Here is a 17,992-nt window from a genome sequence, read left to right as displayed (position 1 = left end):
ATTCATATGTCTCTATTCATGTGAATTTCCAATCCTAATTGATTAGATTTCCTAAAGCCATCCCTTTGTGCCTGGAATACATTAATAATTTTGTGTGATTTTAACAGAACAGTTATTGAATTATGCTGACTCTCTTAACTTTATTCCCTTAAGAGTGAAATTCTATATAGTAATAATTGTGCCTTAGAGTTGCATTGTTTTAAGTTCATGATTATGATTTGCTCTTCTTGGAAAATCTGATCCAATATATCTATTTATATATTTATTTGTACATGTTATCAGAAAAGGATTCCTATTCTTTAAAAGGAAAAAGAAGGGGTGTTGTATAATGGCATAATTCTGGATCAGATGTGCCCCTACCTTTTAGTTACATTACATGGCAACATGTAATGTTCCAGTATAAAGACTCCTGCCCTACCTTCAGCCACTTTCTCTATGTAATCGAGTCAGTGTAGTCAGTCAGTTATGTGTGATGTACAGGAACATTAGTGAACACAGAACCCAGAATCTGTATCTAAACCTATCATATTTTATCCTTTGTAAATAGTCAGTATTGTAAATAAACTTCAAGACATCTGGCTGTCAAAACCCCCATTCTTTATGGTATATGTTACACAGACTACCATGTAATAAACACCAAACTGCATCAATCTTATTGCAAGATATACGGATTCTGAGGGGACTTAACGAAGTGGATGCTGAGTTTTTTCATATGTGAGTCAAGAACTAGGAGGCGCAGTTTTAGAATAAGAGATCTCCCAATTAAAACACATATACACACAAACACACACACACACACACACACATGTGTATGGTGAATTTCCATTCGCAGATTTGTATCTGCAGATACATTCTATTTTGCTCAAAAAGCACACAATTTGTAGGCAGTCAGTCAATGGGGCATTTTATAAATTCCTGCTTTGGAAATAAAACCAGTCTGATTCCAGGTTAAAACACAGATGGATTCTAAACAAGGCCTCACACCTAAAATGCATTGTCTGAGGTGAGATGTCACCTCTTGTATACACTAATAAAACCTTTAGTTATCTCGGGTCAGTGACTTGAAAGAAATTCTGGGATTAATCAATCGAAACCTGCATCTCTTTTCCAATTAAAGATTTAACAGGGAGGAATCAGCCAATCATTTTAGGTTTATTCAATACATTTGCATCTGTTGTATAATCCTTTGATCTTTTACTCATATATTCTGTGTCTTGATGCCTCCTTTCTCACTACATCTGAGGCAGGAGCAACGCTTCGAAAGCTAGTGTTTTCAAATAGACCTGTTGGACTATGACCTGGCGTCGTGTAATTTTTGACCTCTTGAACCACAGAGCTGGCTTGAGGGATTGAACGGCGTATTCTTGTTCCATCTTTTGAATTTTCTTATCTTCTTACGTTCTTAGGTGAGGAGTAGTCTGTTCATGTATTGTTGGCATCAAAGATTTAACTGCAATGAGAATTTCAGGTGATATGAAATTACTTAAATTTGAGGTATTTTTAAAACAATTTATGTTTGTAAATATTTCTGTAAATGGCATTGATAGAATTTATTCTGTGTCTTATATTAATATGATTGATTAATTGATGTAATAGTGGCTGAAGATGCAGTTTTTGATTGATATGGTGTGAAAGTGGGGAAGAGGGATTAATTTGACCCTATAAAGAGATAACATTGTGTGACTAACTTTGGAGGAGAATGTCAGTCGGTGAATTTTCTGCCAAAGGATGAGCTCGTCTGAATGGCCTCCTTCTACATAGTAACTTTCATTGGAAAGTAATTCCAATTACGACCTAATCTGAACTTTCCCTTCATCAAGAAGCCCTAGAGTAAGCAATGTGAAAATCCCTTTAAAGTGGGGCTGACACAAAAGCATTTGATTAAGTGTGTGGGAGGGCGGGGGGAGAGAGAGAGAAGCACAGTTCAATGCTTGTGTACTGTGTGCTAAATACTAGATCAGTCAAGCAACACAAAATGGTTTATCATGATATTAAGATGCTTGTTAGGTGATTGATACACAGCAAATAGATCTGCATTATTTACTCTTCTGATTTTGTCAATTTCAAAGACTAGGCTAATTGACAGTGAACTTTATGCTGTCAGGCTGTTGTGTAATTAAGTGTGCTAAACCAATAAAATTTACAAATCTGTATTAAAAATGACTGGTTATTCTAATGCTAAACAGTTAAGGGCCAGATATGTAATTACACAGTTCTAGCTTATCAAGTGTGCAACGTATGCCGCAGGACAATATATAACGTATACATTGCCGACATCCAATTATCATTAGATGGACCACATGACATTTGGTTAGTCTTCTATCTTATCACCTAACAGGATAAGTGTGCAAGCAAGAAAAATAAATATCCATGGAACCAAGTTCCCTGGGCTTCAAGCGTTAAAAGTGCTATTGCTGAGGAACCACATCTGGCCTGTGAGCTACACTTTAGATACCTGCCCATCTCGGATCATGCTGGAGCATAGATTTGCTTTCAGGCTGGCAAGGATTTACTGTATTCTGTTAACTAACTATTCCATTAGATAAATGTGATGTGTTGCATTTTGGTAAGGTAAATCAGGGCAGGACGTATACAATTAATGGTAGGATCCAAGGGAGTGTTGTGAACAAAGAGACCTTGAGTGCAGGTTCATAATTCCTTGAATTTGGAGTCACAGGTAGATAGGGTAGTGAAGAAGGCATTTGGTACGCTTGTCTTTATCGGTCAGTGCATTGAATATAGTAGTTGGGATATTATGTTGCACCTGTGCAGGACATTGGTTTGGCCACTTTTTGAAAACTGCATTCAATTCTGGGCTTCCTCCTACTGGAAAGATGTTGTTAAACTTGAAAGGGTTCGGAAAAGATTTACAAGGATGTTGCTGGGATTGGAGCGTTTGAGCTATAGGGAGACACTGTTTAGGCTGGGGCTATTTTCTCTGGAGCATTGAAGGCTGAGGGATGACCTTATAGAGGTTCATAAAATCATGATGGGCATGGAGAGGGTGAATAGCCAAGGTCTTTTTTCCATGGTGTGGAGGTGCCGGTGGACTGGGGTGGACAAAGTCAGAAGTTACATGGCACCAGGTTATAGTCCAACAGGTTTATTTGAAATCACACAAGCTTTTGAAGCACAGCCCCTTCGTCGGGTGCAGTGCATGGTAGGGGATTCCAAAACTAGAGTGCATACATTTAAGGTGATAGGGGAATGATTTATAAGGGACCTAAGAGGCCAGAGGAAGTGGTGGAGGCTGGTACAGTTACAACATTTAAAAGGCGCCTGGAGGGTACATGAATAGGAAGATTTTAAGAGAGATATGGGCCAAATGCTGGCAAATGGGACTAAATTAATTTAGGATATCTGGTCAGCATGGATGAGTTGGACCAAAGGGTCTGTTTCCATGCTGTACATCTCTATGACTCTCTGCCTGTACAACTCACCAGGAACTTCAAATTGTTTCCCACAAAGAAAAGGTGAACTACTGTTTATTACTTGTCACTCCATTTCTGTTTGTGGCAACAGATGACACTTATTTTGCTTTGGTTTCCAAGTACAAATCCAAACCAAGTATAGCAAATATGGACATTGAATGTACAAATATCTATGAAATGTCATTTCAGTTTAACTTGAAGAAAAATTGTCTTTTAAATGAGAAATTTAGTGCATTTGATTGGTATTTGTTTCCGAATATGTGTTGCATTCAGCTGTACCATGACCTCAACTGGGAGATAGAAATTAACTAATTGGAAGAAGCACAATACAATTTTAAAGAAACAGGCTTATTTTGAGAATCTTGTCACCTGTGGTTTTAAATAATAAGCATATGCACATTGGCACTCTGGATTTTGAAGGAAACAGGAGTTGGCCAGTGCATTACAGAGCCTGTATTTGATATTCCCTTGTGCTGTGCCAAGTGGGGAGCAGAATGAAAATGATCCCTTAGTGCAGTGTACTAAATTAGCCTCGTTAGCTGACATTTGGCTGTCATTCTTAAAGGTTGCTTATCTGGAAAGTTCAGTATACTATTTACGGTGAAGTACATTAATGTTCCCTTGAGCTGAATGCTGTAAATCATGCTGGTGCATTGACTTTCAGCCATCATCACACAGGGCATAATTTAATCTCAGTATTTTGTTTGAGCACATTATGTGCTCCGAATTTGCTTCAATTATGTGACGTGCACATCTGTTACAAAGTGGGAATAGTTTACTCAACCATCAAAATTCCAGAATTGTATCGCAAGAATCCCTCTTGGACTAGCATCCTTTGGCAGAGTTTAGGTGCAGAAATCCCTGTGAAAATTTGTCAGTTATTTCATAGTAACATTGGCACAGATCCTAATACCCTTGAATGAATGTTGTTGCCTGCCAATGATAGAGTGCTAACACAAAGTGGCAACACAGCAGAAAAATGGCCCAAAGTCATAAAAAAAAGACAGCAGGGGTAAGACATTGGGCTTATTAAAGATGCCTGTCCTTAAAGAGCCATTAGCGTCCTTGGAACTTCCGCAATTGTGACACTCAAACATTTGGGTAGGTCACGCTTGTAATGGTGCAGCTACACTCAGTAAATATCATCTGGAAGTACGCAACACCCTCAGTTCATTTCTCTGATATCTGCACTGGGGCAAGGCAAGAACCATATTATGTGTGTCTGTGAAGGTATCACTGTCAATTAAATGTTATGTTTGTATCTCCTTCGAGACTACAGTTGGAGCTATCTGCAACATCCCACAGTTGGCATAAATTATTGCATACGGGAGGTCACTGACCAGGACTGTAGTGCCAAATTATACGGCTCAAGAGCTCTTTAAAAAAAATGTCTTGGCCATATCATTTCCAAAATGATTACATTTGTCTTCCTAAGTATCATCATTTGAATCCCCAAATTCAGTGATAAATGAAATGTTTAAAAAAAACTTCAAGTTGTAATCTGTGCCTTATTCTAACAATAAAATGTCAATCTCTTAACTCTCCCTCATTCACCCTGTCTCTCACACAATCGAGGAAGCAGTAAGGTCAGGTGGTGATATGGGAACGTAGAAGGTTTAGAGAAATATATTTGGAACCAAAATTAATGTGACCTATGGAGGCAGTAAAGCCTGAACATATATTGGAGGAGGAAGTTGCTGAAGGCCTTTTGATAAAATCTCCAATCCTTCTACCTGCTAATCCGAGGCTTCAGTAGCACATAAGAATCTGTTTGTTAATGGTATTGTCAAATTCCAATGGAGCCAATATCTGGTCTAAGTCCCAATACCACAGCCCAAACTGGAGAGAGAACCAGAAATATATATTCTAATCACAAGACCCTGCAATCAGTGAATGAGGGAATGGTAAGGTGTGCCTGCAGGGGGCGCTAAGCTAGTGTTCTGTGAAAATGGAGTTGGGGATTGGAGAAACACAGTGCACAATTCAATATCTAGACAGTCATTGGCTATTTTTCAGAAACTTGCCTCATAACACCAATGAAAGTGAGCTGAAAGAATTTTTCACAGGATGCAACAATGTGGTAGAGCTTGTTATTAACAAGAACAGGAACTGGAAGGGGTTGGGAAACAACCTAAGACAAGGATCTGAGCTTGCGTGCCATTTGGGGAGGAGAGTTGGAGGGGTAGTGAGATCAGGCACCAAACATTTTACCTCGCAGAACCACCAGCCTTCTGTGACATGTTGCTTGCCATTTTTGTCTTGGTGAACAACCATTCATGTAATTCAAAGATCTTTCATGACGTCTTTGAACTTTGCTGGTAATCCTATGGAACTGTTAGTGTATTTTAACAACTGCCTCATTCGTCATGTGCCCAGACACACTTACTTATTTTGCTCTGTTTTTTTTTCCCCAATCTCCTCCTGGACTGCCCCAAACTGAAATTCTACTCAGTTTCTTCGTAGCTATGTCTACAGCACTGAGCTTCCAGAGTTTTCTCTTGCATGCACAATACCTATGGTGGATTCGGAGACAAATTAAATGATGATATTTACTTGGTAGAAAAACTTTTGCCACAGCCTGCACACAAGTGTGATACCTCAAATTAGTGAACAAGTTGTAGTTGAAGTTCCCATGGTATACTATCAATCAGGGCTCTGTTTCCTTTTTTGTTCTATGAGCTCTTTGTAAGACATTCTTGAGGGTAACTTCTTGATTTTTACGGGATCTTCTATCATTCTTATTAATTTCTTTATTCAGATGACACAGCAACATGTAACACTACTTTATTCATTTGTGCTAAATTTATTTAAGGGGTATACTAATTTGGATAGATATGGTAGCACAAATATCAAAGATTGCATACAAACATACACATTAAATATTTTAACTTGGAATGTATAAATGCTATGTTTTGTTAATTTATCATAAGTCTCCCATAATCTGTTTCCAAAAATGGCATCACATCATGGAAAGATCCACACTGATGTAGTTAATGTTGAATGATTCAAATTTTAGTATAATGGACTAAGAGTTTCCACTTGAAAGTCTAACTATGAATGGAATTCATTCCAAGGATTTGGTGGATTGGATGGAGAAAAATTAGTTTCTCTGGTAAAATCAAAAAAGAAGACATGAGTTGAACTTTTGCATTCGGTCATTTAGAAGAGAAAGCAGGAAGCATTTTTTCTTTGACACAGGATGGTGTGGATCTATAATTCTTTTCCCCATGAGGCTGCAGATGTTAGATTGATTTCAGCTTTTAAGACATGGAGATTTTGTAGGTATTAAAGGACAGGAAGCTAAGGGATGGAAGTGGAGCAGAGGTACATATCACTAATGAATCAACCAGCTCAAGGTGCTGAATCCTCTACCTCATCTCTCTTTCTGACTTGCTTACTTCAAAATTTCTGTCAATTTATATCTTTCAGTATAAATTGCAATTTTGTTGTTATTTGCATCGTTTAATTCAATGTTAAACACAAATCACTAAATGACCAGAAGATTTTCATTAGCGTCTCAAAATACTTCATACTTAGTGAATTACCTCAGAGCAGGGGAGACTGATGATACACAGAAAAATGCTGGAGGCCTTTTGCATACAAGATCTTGCATGTAGCAAATAAAGTAGGTATTACACAACGGATCGAATCTAAGCTCTGTGATCCTGCCATATTCAGCTGTGAATGGTGGTGGACAATTAAACAATTCACTGGAAGAACAGGCTCCACAAATATCCCCATCCGCAATGATAGGGGAGCCCAGCACATCAATTCAAAAGATAAACCTGGAGCATTCGTAACAATCTTCAACCAGAACTAGTTAGTGGATGATCCATCTTGGCCTCCTCCAGAGGTTCACCCAATTCAATTCACTCCAAGTGGTACCAAGAAATGGTAGGAGGCACTGGATATTGCAATAGTATTGAAGAGTTGTGCTTCAGGACTGAGGGAACTCCAGCTAAGGTTTTCCAGTACAGCTATAATGCTTGTTTCTACATGTCAATATTGCAAATTGCCCAGGTGTGTCCTCGACACAAAAAGGAGAACAAATCTGTCGGCCGGTTATTGCCCATCAAGCTACTCTTGATCATCAGTAAAGTGATACAAAGTGTAATCAACAGTGCTATCCAACAGCCCCTGCTCAACAATAAGCTACTTAGTGACGCCCAGTTTTTAGTTCTGCCAGGAGTACTCAGCTTCTGACCACAATCCAGCCTTGGTACAAACATGAACAAAAGAGTTGAATTCCAGAGGTGAAGTGAGAGTGATTTCCTTTGGCATTTTGCCTTTGACTGAGAGTGGCATCAATGAGCCCTAGCAAAACCAGAACAGTGCAAATCAGGGGAAACCTCTCTGATAGTTGGAATCATATCTGGCACATAGGAAGATGGTTGTGGTTTTTGGAGTCATTCATCTCAGCTCTAGGACTTTCTGCAGGAGTTCTTCAGGGTTGTGTACTAGGCTCAACCGTCCTAAGCTGCTTTATCAATGGCCTTTCCTCACCAGAAGATCAGAATTGGGGATGTTCGCTGCTAATTGATGCCTAGCATTGCACATTCGTGGCTCTTTGAGTACTGAAGCAGTGTGTATCCAAATACAGAAGACCTGGACAATATCCTGGTTTGGACTGACAAGTGGCAAGTACCATTTGTGCCACACCAATGCCAGGCAATGACCATTTCCAACAAGAGAGCATCTAACCATCTCCTCTTTATATTCAATGGCATAATCATCTCTGAATCCCCCACTATCAACATCCTGGGGGGGTCACCATTCACCAGAAACAGAATTGTCTACCTGTTAAATACAATAGCTACAAGAGCAGGTCAGAGGCTGGGAATTCTGCAGTGAGTAACTCACCACCTGACTCTCCAAAGCCTGCCCACCATCTACAACATACACTTCAGGAGTGTGATGGAATACTCCCCACTTACCTGGATGAGTGCAGCCCCAACAACACTCGAAGCTTGACACCATCCAGGACAAAGCACCTACTTGATTGACACTACATCCAAAAATATTTAGTCACTCCACGATTGACACTCAGTCACAGTAGTACATACTATCAATAAGATATACTACAGAAATTTGCCAAACATCCTTAGATATCACCCTCCAAAACCCAAGATCAATTCCATCTAGGAGGACAAGGGCAGCAGATATGTTGGAATACCACCACTTGCAGGTTCTCCTCCAAGCCACACACCATCCTGACTTGGAAATATATCAGTGTTCCTTCACTGTCGTTGGGTCAAAATCCTGGAATCCCCTTCCTAATGGCATTGTGGTTCTACCTACAGCATATGAACTGTAGCAGTTAGGGCAATAAATGCTGGTCCAGCCACTGATGCCTAAATTCCATATGTGAATAATAAAAACAAATGTGAGTGCTTTAAGATACATCCTTCCTTCCTTCCTTGGGCTTTTTCATTATCATTCCCTCTCATGTACTTGCCTGCTAGCAATGGACTGGAGGGCACTTTTCTGAATCCGTGTGTGTGCCAAGGTTGGTGTATCATGAATCCTATTTAGGGTGACATTCCTAGTGTACAGAGATAGCAAGAACTGCATATGCTGGAGTCAGAGATAACACAGTATGGAGTTGGAAGAACAGAGCAGGCCAGGCAGCATCAGAGGAGCAAGAAAATTGACATTTCGAGTCGGGACCCTTCTTTAGAACCCGAAATGTAAACTTTTCTGCTCCTCTGATGCTGCCTGGCCTGCTGTGTTCTTCCAGCTTCATACTGTGTTATTCCTAGTGCACAACTCATTGATGAAAGTTTGCGCTTACTTGTTGGGTTATCACGTGATGATCATGCAGGTGGCCACTCTTTCCATGGTTGAAGGCATAATTGCAAAGTTCATGCCTCCTATTCCTGAAATGAACTTTTCCAGTCTTGCTGTAAGCACGCTCGTGTAGCTGAACTGTTGTGTATTCTTTGTTGCTGCTCCAAAGCTAACCCGTTCATCAACTGCTGACAAGACACAACTCCTGTATCCCACTGAACAGAGCTTCTGTCTTGAATGCGGACTCTCTCCCATCCTTGCTTTTTCTATGATGTGGGAGTCATCGAAAGAACGCCCAAATATTTTCCTTACCAGTCCCTTCAACATGAGAATAGTAGAGGTGGAGGACGATCTGTTTGAATCCTATAACAGTGTAGTTTCAGAAGGAATAACCTCTGACAGGTCATTATTGTCCTCCTGGATCACTCATGCAAGATACTTGAAACCCCTATATGAATTCAGAGTTATGTGTTGGAGCAATCAAAGCAAGAATGTTTTATGTGATCAGATCCATTCTGTGGGAAAGGTTATAAATCAACAAAAAGTAGGAGCATGTGAAAAGAATAGAGCAATAATAATGCATGATTTTAATCCTCATGTTGATGGTTAATCAAATTGGAAAGGGTAGCTACAGGAAAAATTCATAGGGTACATCAGGATTAGTTTCCTATAACAATGTGTCATGGAGCTAACCAGGGAGCAGACTGTCTTGGATCTAGTAATGGGTAATGAGACAGGTTTAATAAATGAGCTCCATATAAAACATCCCCTGGGAATTAGAAATCATAACATGATCAAATTTAACATTCAGTTCAAGAGTGGGAAAGTTGGGTGGGAAACATCTGTATTTAACTTAAATAAAGGGAATTACAATGAAATGAGGATAGAGTTAGCCGAAGTGAACTGGGCAGATAGATTAGCAGAAATGTCAGTAAGCAAGCAGTGGCAGACATTTAAGGAGGTAATTCATGACTCAGCAAAAACACATTCCAGTAAGGAGGAAAGATTCTCAGAAAGGGATAAACCAATCGTGGCTAACCAAGGAAGTTAAGGAGAATATTAAGTTCAAAGATAAAGCATATAAGGAGGCCAAAGTCACTGATAGCCACTGGGACTGGGATAAATTCAGAATCCTGCAAAGATAACGAAATAAAATAAAGACAGAGAGAATAAACTACAAGGGCAAACTAGTGAGGTACATAAACACTGACAAGAATTTCTTGAAATATGTAGAAAGGAGAGAGGTCAAAGTGAATATAGGTCCCTTAGAAAATGAATCTGGGCAGACAGTTTTGAGAACAAAGAAAAAAAGGCAGAGGAGTTAAACAGATATTTGCATCAGACTTTACGGTGGAAGATTATTCAAATATTCCATTAATACTAAAGAATATGAAAGTGAAATTAAATACCATCACCATCACTAAAGAGTATTAGACAAGCTAATGGGGCTAAAGACAAGAAGTCCCCTAGCCCTGATGCATTACATCCTAGGATCCTAAAATAAGTAGGAAGGGAAAATAAAACAACAATATTATTTAAATAGAAAAACACTGCAGAAGGCCGCAACTCAAAGGGACTTGGGGGTACTTGTGCGGATACAGCAAGTCATCAGAAAGACTAATGGAATATTGTCCCTTATTTCAAGGATGTTGGAGTATAAGAGTAGGGAAATCTTGCTGCAATTGTACAAGTTTTGCACACCTTATTTAAGGAAAGATATTTCATTGGAGGTAGTTCAGAAAAGATTCACCGGGATGATCCCCAGTATAGAGGGATTATCTTATGAGTAAAGGCTAAACAGATTGGGACTCTAATCACTAGAGTTTAGAACAATGAGAGATGATCTCACTGAAACATACAGGATTTTTAAAAGGCCTGACAGGGTAAATTATGAGAGGATATTTCCCCTCATGGGAGAGTCTAGGATCAAAGGGCATAGTCTCAGAATAAAGGGGTGTCACTTTGAGACTATAATAAGGAACAGTTTCTTCTCTCAGGGTATTATAAAGCTTTGGACTCCTTGTCACAGAAACCTGTGGGGACAGAGAACTTGTGTATATATAAAACTGAGATAGATACATTCTTGATCAGTAGGGGAATCAAGAGTTATGGGGAAAGAGCAAGAAAGTGGGCGTGATGAATGTCAGATCAGCCATGAAAGTCATAATATTGAGTGCTGGAGCAGGTCAAGCGGCCTACTGCTGTTTCTATTTCTTAAGGTCTTATAGGTTTTTTTATTTTATTCATTCACAGGATGAGGGTGTCACTGCTAGGCCAGCATTTATTGGCCATCCCTTTTTCACACAGAGGACAGTTAAGAGTCAACTACATTGCAATGGGTCCAGAGTCACATATAGGTCATGGTAATGTATTAAAGGGAGGCAGTGACACAATTGTTATGTGACTGGACTCGTAATCTACAGCAGCTTATTGAACTTGTTTTCATTTCCAGATTTATTGATAAGATTTTAGTGTCAAAATGGTGATTGTGAAACTATTGTTGATTGTTCTAAAAACCTATCTGGTTCACTATCGTTCTTCAGGGGAGGAAATCTGCTGTCCCTACCTGGTCACGACCACATGTGACTTCAGACCCACAAGAATGTGGTCGATACTGAAATGGCCTCAGCAAGCCACTCATTTCAAGGGCTACTAGGGATGAGCAGCAAAGTCTGACTTAGCCAATGATACCCACATCCCAAGAAAGACTAAATAAAGGAACATGATGGTAGTGATATCATACCAACATGTATAGTGTGTACTATGTGGTTGCCTGATATTTAATTCTGCCATCAGGCAGCTGGGAGGTCCTCTTCTTCCCCCAGTTGCAACAGGCAAGCATGATGATACTTGACTGATGTTCAGTGCTGTCTCCTCTCCAGTTGTCAGCTATAAAATAAATGGGGGCCTACTTACGGATCTCTGCCTTCTGTAGTGTTTTGTACTGTATTCTTTTTTCCGCAAGAAGGGAAAGAAAGAACTTGTGATTGAGTGTAGTGTCATTTGTTGAACAGATGGATGGAGAATGTTTGTTTGTGGGTGACTGGTAGAGAGACATGAAAATGCTTGAAGATTAATTATTTATGGTGAAAGAGCAGATGGGGAATGTGAAGAAGTGTGGAGTCAGAGAAACATGGGTGTATTTTCAATGTACATTGGTGTGAGAAATAAGGAGCTATAATAAACCTGACACGACAAAACACTTAAGGTGTGGCACACATCAGGATGTGGGCCAATGTGTCATTGTACTCACATTTTTTGCCCTGCTTGGTTCATTCAAACTGCTTTCAACATTAAGTCCACTCTCCTGCCCCTCAGCTGGTGAGAAACTGCCAGCCTTCTTTGTTTCACCTGAGGGCTTTCCCCTCCCATCAATAAGGATGAGTATCTGCCTGATGGCCCTCACAGTCCCAGCAACACTTCCCAGAAGGTTTCTGTAAAAAAAAAGTTCAGCCTTTGAACTTTTTCCATTCTGCCAATTCATTTTATTACGCCCTCAACAGCAGAATACATTAAATTGCAAGATTGAAATATTAATGGAATTGAAATCATCCTATTTATGCCAGCATGCTCTCTCTAGTTGTAAAATCCAAATGATATAGCAGTGTAGTGCCTGTATTTAAAAGCCACTGATGGGCACACATTGTTTACTTCTCCAGAGGGCTCCTGAACCCCTCTGTCTGCACTTTTCAGTCGATATAATTCAGTGCCAAATCACCACCTGTCATTGCTCACTTAACCTTTTGGAAAGTTTTCATTTAAATTAATTTAGACTGATTTTTCCTTCAGTATGCCTTGGTGTTTATACATTGCATAATCACATAAACGATGTTTAATACCAAGTGCACATAGAATTCATTCATATGCAAGACCCTCGAGATGAACTTTAACTCTGGCCAAGGTGCATTGACCAAAATGCTCCATGCTTTAAAATAGTTGCAGTATAACTGGAAACAGCATTGTGTGCTAAGTGCACTCGATATGAAAGAACACTTATGACAAATACCCAAAATAGCTGCTGTCCTTGCAGCATAACTGCACTGCTTCATTTTCCTCAGCATTCCCTCAAATTGTAGAATCCCTACAGTGTGGGAGCAGGCCATTCAGCCATCAAGTCCATACCAACCCTCCGAAGAGCACTGCACCCAGAACCTATCCCTATAAACCTACATTTCCCATGGCTAATCCACCTAACCTGCACATCTTTGCACTGTAGAAGGAAACCAGAGCACCTGGTGGAAACCCACACAGGGAGAATGTGAAACTTCCACACAGACAGTCGCCTGAGGGCGGAATCAAACCCAGGTCCCTGGCACATTGAGGCAGCAGTGCTAACCACTAAGCCTCTGTGCGGCCCATAAAATGGAGTAAAATTTTAAAAAGCAGATGTTTATGCCCTTTTCACCATGATTGGTGATCCATCATTGTTCAGTACATCCTTGCTGCATTTGATGCATATGATACTTCTGTAAAGCAGTCGAATGTGCAATCCTTTTTACTTGTATCATTTGCAAAATGCAGTTACAAGTTGGTAAAACTATGTTTAAATGTATCTATTTCTGCATGGAATAGATATTATATCCAACTGGAGCAAGGTGTTAACAGTTTCTTTTAAAAACTATATTCAGTTATGAAGCCGAATTTCTTTTGCACTTTATAGAGCACAAGATACATTTTTATGCTGATTTTGTTAATTTTTCAATTGAAACTGTTAACTTTTTTTAAAAAATTCAAACCTTCAGTTCATAACTGAAAGAGTGACATGTCAAAATTCAACATTTCATGATTTAAACCCTTTACTGTGACAATAGACTGAAAATAAAATTGCTAGAACCTTGTTTTGATTTTGCGAATAGTTTGGACTTTAAATTATACCAATATTATACTTATTGTAGATTACAGTCTTTATGGAACTACAGTCCTTATTGCAAATAGTTCACTGTTGCTCTTAGTTTCCAATAGTTTGTATTTCCCGATCTTGTTGAGTGGTGACATTGAGTGACCACTCCAGGCATTTTCTTTACTTTTAAAGTCAATGTTCTAAATCTGTACTGACAGTAAAGTCTATTTGGATGCTTTTTCTCCAGATCATACCAGAGTGAATTTCCTGAATCCTTAGTTGACCATAAAATATGTCATTTGAACTAGAGATACCTTCCTTCTGCATTTGACAATAGTAGTTCACAAAGCCAATCTGCCCTTTGTTCTATTGACCACATTTCTGACAGATCCAGTTTATAAGGTTTTGGACTAGATCTGTAGCTCGGGTTGTGGGTGTTGAGGTTGGTTGGCTCGCTGAGCTGGTTTGTTGTTCCGCAGACATTTCGTTACCGTGCTTGGTAACATCCTCTGATGAAGCGTCGGTGTATTTTCCCACCTGGTCCATCGCAACGGACACCAGAGTTTAAAAACCAGGCGGGAAAACACACCGATGCTTCATCAGAGGATGTTACCAAGCACGGTAACGAAACGTCTGCGGAACAACAAACCAGCTCAGCGAGCCAACCAACCTCAAGATCCAGTTTATCACTGATCATGAATGGGGATGGGGCGTGGATTGCACATGAGGGAAACCCAGGCTCAGCAGGAGTGTTTGAACTCATTGCTGAATTGAACCAGGCCCCATTTTCACTGCAGTGAAAACCATATCCCAAAATGTGAGAGATATGATAACTGGCATGTATTATCTGAGGAGCTGTCAAGCTGTCATTAAAATCCTCGTGTCTTAAATTTTGAAATGAAAATGTCTGCCTGTCGGTGTTGAAAGGAAAGCTGCTTGGAGTTCCAATAGGTGTGTGTTGACCAGGATAATATTGTCTTCATAGCATTGTTACTATCTGACTGCTTCCACAACCTATCATTATCACAGCGGGTGCTACAATTTCACAGTTTGGTTAGCAGCTCAAATTGATTATCAAGGATTAACAGTCTTTAACATGGGGTTATGATTGCAAAAGGAACAAAGATTCCACCATTCAGGGTACTTTTTCTTGAGGCAGGTGATCCAGAACATTTTCTGAAAGTGCTACATATCTCGGATGTAAAATTCCATGTCTTAGAATCTTCCATAATAAAAGCAAAATGCTGAAGATGCTGGGTATCTGAAATAAAAATAGAAAATGCTAGAGAAACTCAGTAAGTCAGGTACCATCTGTGTAGAGAAACAGAATTGGCTTGCAACTCTACCATGACTTTTCTTTGGAACTCAAACATTTTACTACATTACCTCAGCAACTAGCATTAACTGCCTAGTTGTGTTGCCAAGCAAATTCCAGAATAAGTTACATGACCTCTTCCATCTTACCTCACATCAAACACAGTTTCAAAACATCATAGCCACGTAAACCTTGTAATTGTAACAGTATCTACAAAAATGATTTGAAATATCATTTATTATTGCATGTTGTTTAAAGTGCATAAATTAAAGGACATTTATCTGTGTTTCTCAAGTAACAGCAGCTTTTGAATGTATTTTATCACTTTTTTCACAAAGGTATCATCTTCTTTCTTCTTTCTTCTTCCATTTTATTCGAGGTCACTGCAGTGCCAGTTGATTACCCATCTCCAACTCTTTCTGTTATCCACCTTTTTTTTTCTAATCCCAATACATTTATGCCTCTCATAACAACATCCATCCATCTAGTTTAAGACCTTCTATCATAAGCCCAGCTGATGTCATAACTGGACAAGTCGGATCACAGACAGAAATCTGGCTTGATAGATCATATTTTGTTACTTTAGTTTTAACAAGATGGTCTTTCACTGAAACATAAGCATGCAATGTTGCCGATTCAGTTTTAAAAGTTAGATGCAGAAGATAATATACAATTAAACAAGTTATTTACATAAATACAAGTTTGAGGATTTTAAAATTCATTGTAAAAATATTATGCCACCAATCCCAAAAGTTTTGCACGGTACTCATAACAGAAATAATTCCCTTTTCGATCACATTTATAGGGCTCAAATTAAGTGGCTTCCAGTCTTGAGAATCTGACTGCCTCTTCCTGTAGCCTTCAATCAACTGGACCTCAACTTTTTTAGATTCAAATAAACCCCAACTTCAGTCAAGAACCCTGACAAAGTTTTCAAACTGAAACTAAGCAAAGCTCTCTTTACTTCACCCAAGATTTTTTTCATTTAACCAACAAAAAAACAAATCGCCTTCTAAACTGGAGACTAATGCATAATTGTTTACTTTGTCCGCTGGTAAAATTCTCCCAATGTAAACAAAAACCCATTATTTTCCAGGAAGTCTTTATCTTATACTGTTTTAAAAGAAATTACCATAGCTACGGGAATACAAGTTAATTAGCAAATTTGTTCTAATGCACAGAAAACCCACATGCTGTTAGTTTGAATTGACAACTTCAAACTCAAAACTGAATTATATTAAAATATATAAATTAGACATTTTACATGACAGCTCTTCAAGTCTTTCCTAGAAGACCCCTGCCATCACTTACCTCACTACATTATCCTTTTCTCACTCTCTCTCTCCCCGCACTCATGACCACACCATTTCAATTTTTTATCAGCTCTGTTTTTCATTGGTCCCACAATCTTCACTAACTCTAATGTGCTGGTTCCTGATATTTTCCTTTTTTTTTTACTGGATATAACTATCTCAGCATCAGCATCTCATAACTAACCAGTTGTTGTTCCTATCTTCCTAATGTTGTTTCAGTTTTTTTCCTGTAGCAAAGCTGGTTTCACAAATACCTTGATTTTTCCATTCATTTTCAGCAATATTTTTCCATTATAGAACACGTTGCTGCACTTCTTCTGATAACTCCACTCAGAGCTAATTAATTGCTTACTTTCCATTCCATGCGTCATCTCCTGCCACTGCTGACAAAGAGGTACTTGAAATGACACACAACGTCGCCACAGTATTCAAGTTCATATATGGAGTCAAATCTTGCTAACATGTTAACAATGCACTACCTTTCGATGTACACGTTGTTCCAAAAGTAGAGAAGATTAATAATCTGCAATGAGATAAGATTCTCCAGCAATTACTGGCTAGTTTATGTGCTCGCCTGTTTGCCCTGTAAAAGTCATCTCCCCCTTTGCTTCCTCTTTAGTTGGAAGAGCTTGCTGTATTTGCTCATTAAATGTCCATTAAACTCATTGCAGAGAGTTAGGTCTCATAATTAATGGCACAAGGTACCCTTTTAACAGCATGGTAATTGTTATTACAATGCCAACCAGTCTCTTGAAAGGAAACAAAACAACTCAATCCATGGAGTCAAGGACCGATGTGGTGCAATGGTAGTGTCCCTATGTTTGGGCCAGGAAACCTGGGTTCAAGTTCCACCTGCTCCAGTGGTTTGTAATAAGCTCTCAGAGAATGTTGATTGTAAAATATTTTACTGGTGGAATTGTATTTCTGTGTGTAGTAAGTTAGTATTAGAGTTTTAATAACTTGGATTTTTAAAAAAACGTACTCTTTCTTTCTCTACTGTCTTAATCCAACCATTTCCCACTCTCTTTACTTCTCTTTGACTGTATGAATTGATTCTAACTCAAAAGCATTGTTTGTCCATCCTGTTTTTTTAATTCATAAAGTCATGTCAATTTGGACGAAGCACAGTGGCTCAGTGGTTAGTATTGCTGCCTCACAATGCCAGGGACTCAAGTTTGAGTCCAGCCGCAGACAACTGTCTGTGTGGAGTTTGCACATTCTCCCCATGCCTGTGTGGATTTCCTCTGGGTGCACCAGTTTTCTCCCACAGTCCAAAGATGTGCAGGTTAGGTGGACTGGCCATGGG

The 17,992-nt window shown here is 39.1% G+C and overlaps 1 protein-coding gene and 1 long non-coding RNA gene across 2 annotated transcripts in view; one reads left to right on the top strand and one right to left on the bottom strand.

Moving 5' to 3' along the window:
- The window catches only part of hcn2b (hyperpolarization activated cyclic nucleotide-gated potassium channel 2b), an 86,282-nt gene that overhangs the window by 47,169 nt on the left and 21,121 nt on the right, over positions 1 to 17,992 (top strand). The gene's annotated exons all lie outside the window — the stretch shown is intronic.
- LOC125486492 lies at positions 1,143 to 17,055 on the bottom strand. Its single transcript, XR_007265158.1, has 3 exons — positions 16,941 to 17,055; positions 12,472 to 12,652; positions 1,143 to 1,450 (listed from the first exon to the last, which is right to left on the bottom strand). It is a non-coding gene; the product is annotated as an uncharacterized LOC125486492 (long non-coding RNA).

Source organism: Rhincodon typus, chromosome 29 (genome assembly GCF_021869965.1).
Source record: "Rhincodon typus isolate 14 chromosome 29, sRhiTyp1.1, whole genome shotgun sequence".
Classification (NCBI taxonomy): domain Eukaryota; kingdom Metazoa; phylum Chordata; class Chondrichthyes; order Orectolobiformes; family Rhincodontidae; genus Rhincodon; species Rhincodon typus.
Note: the sequence above shows the minus strand (reverse complement) of the source record. Positions and strands in the feature narration are given on the sequence as shown.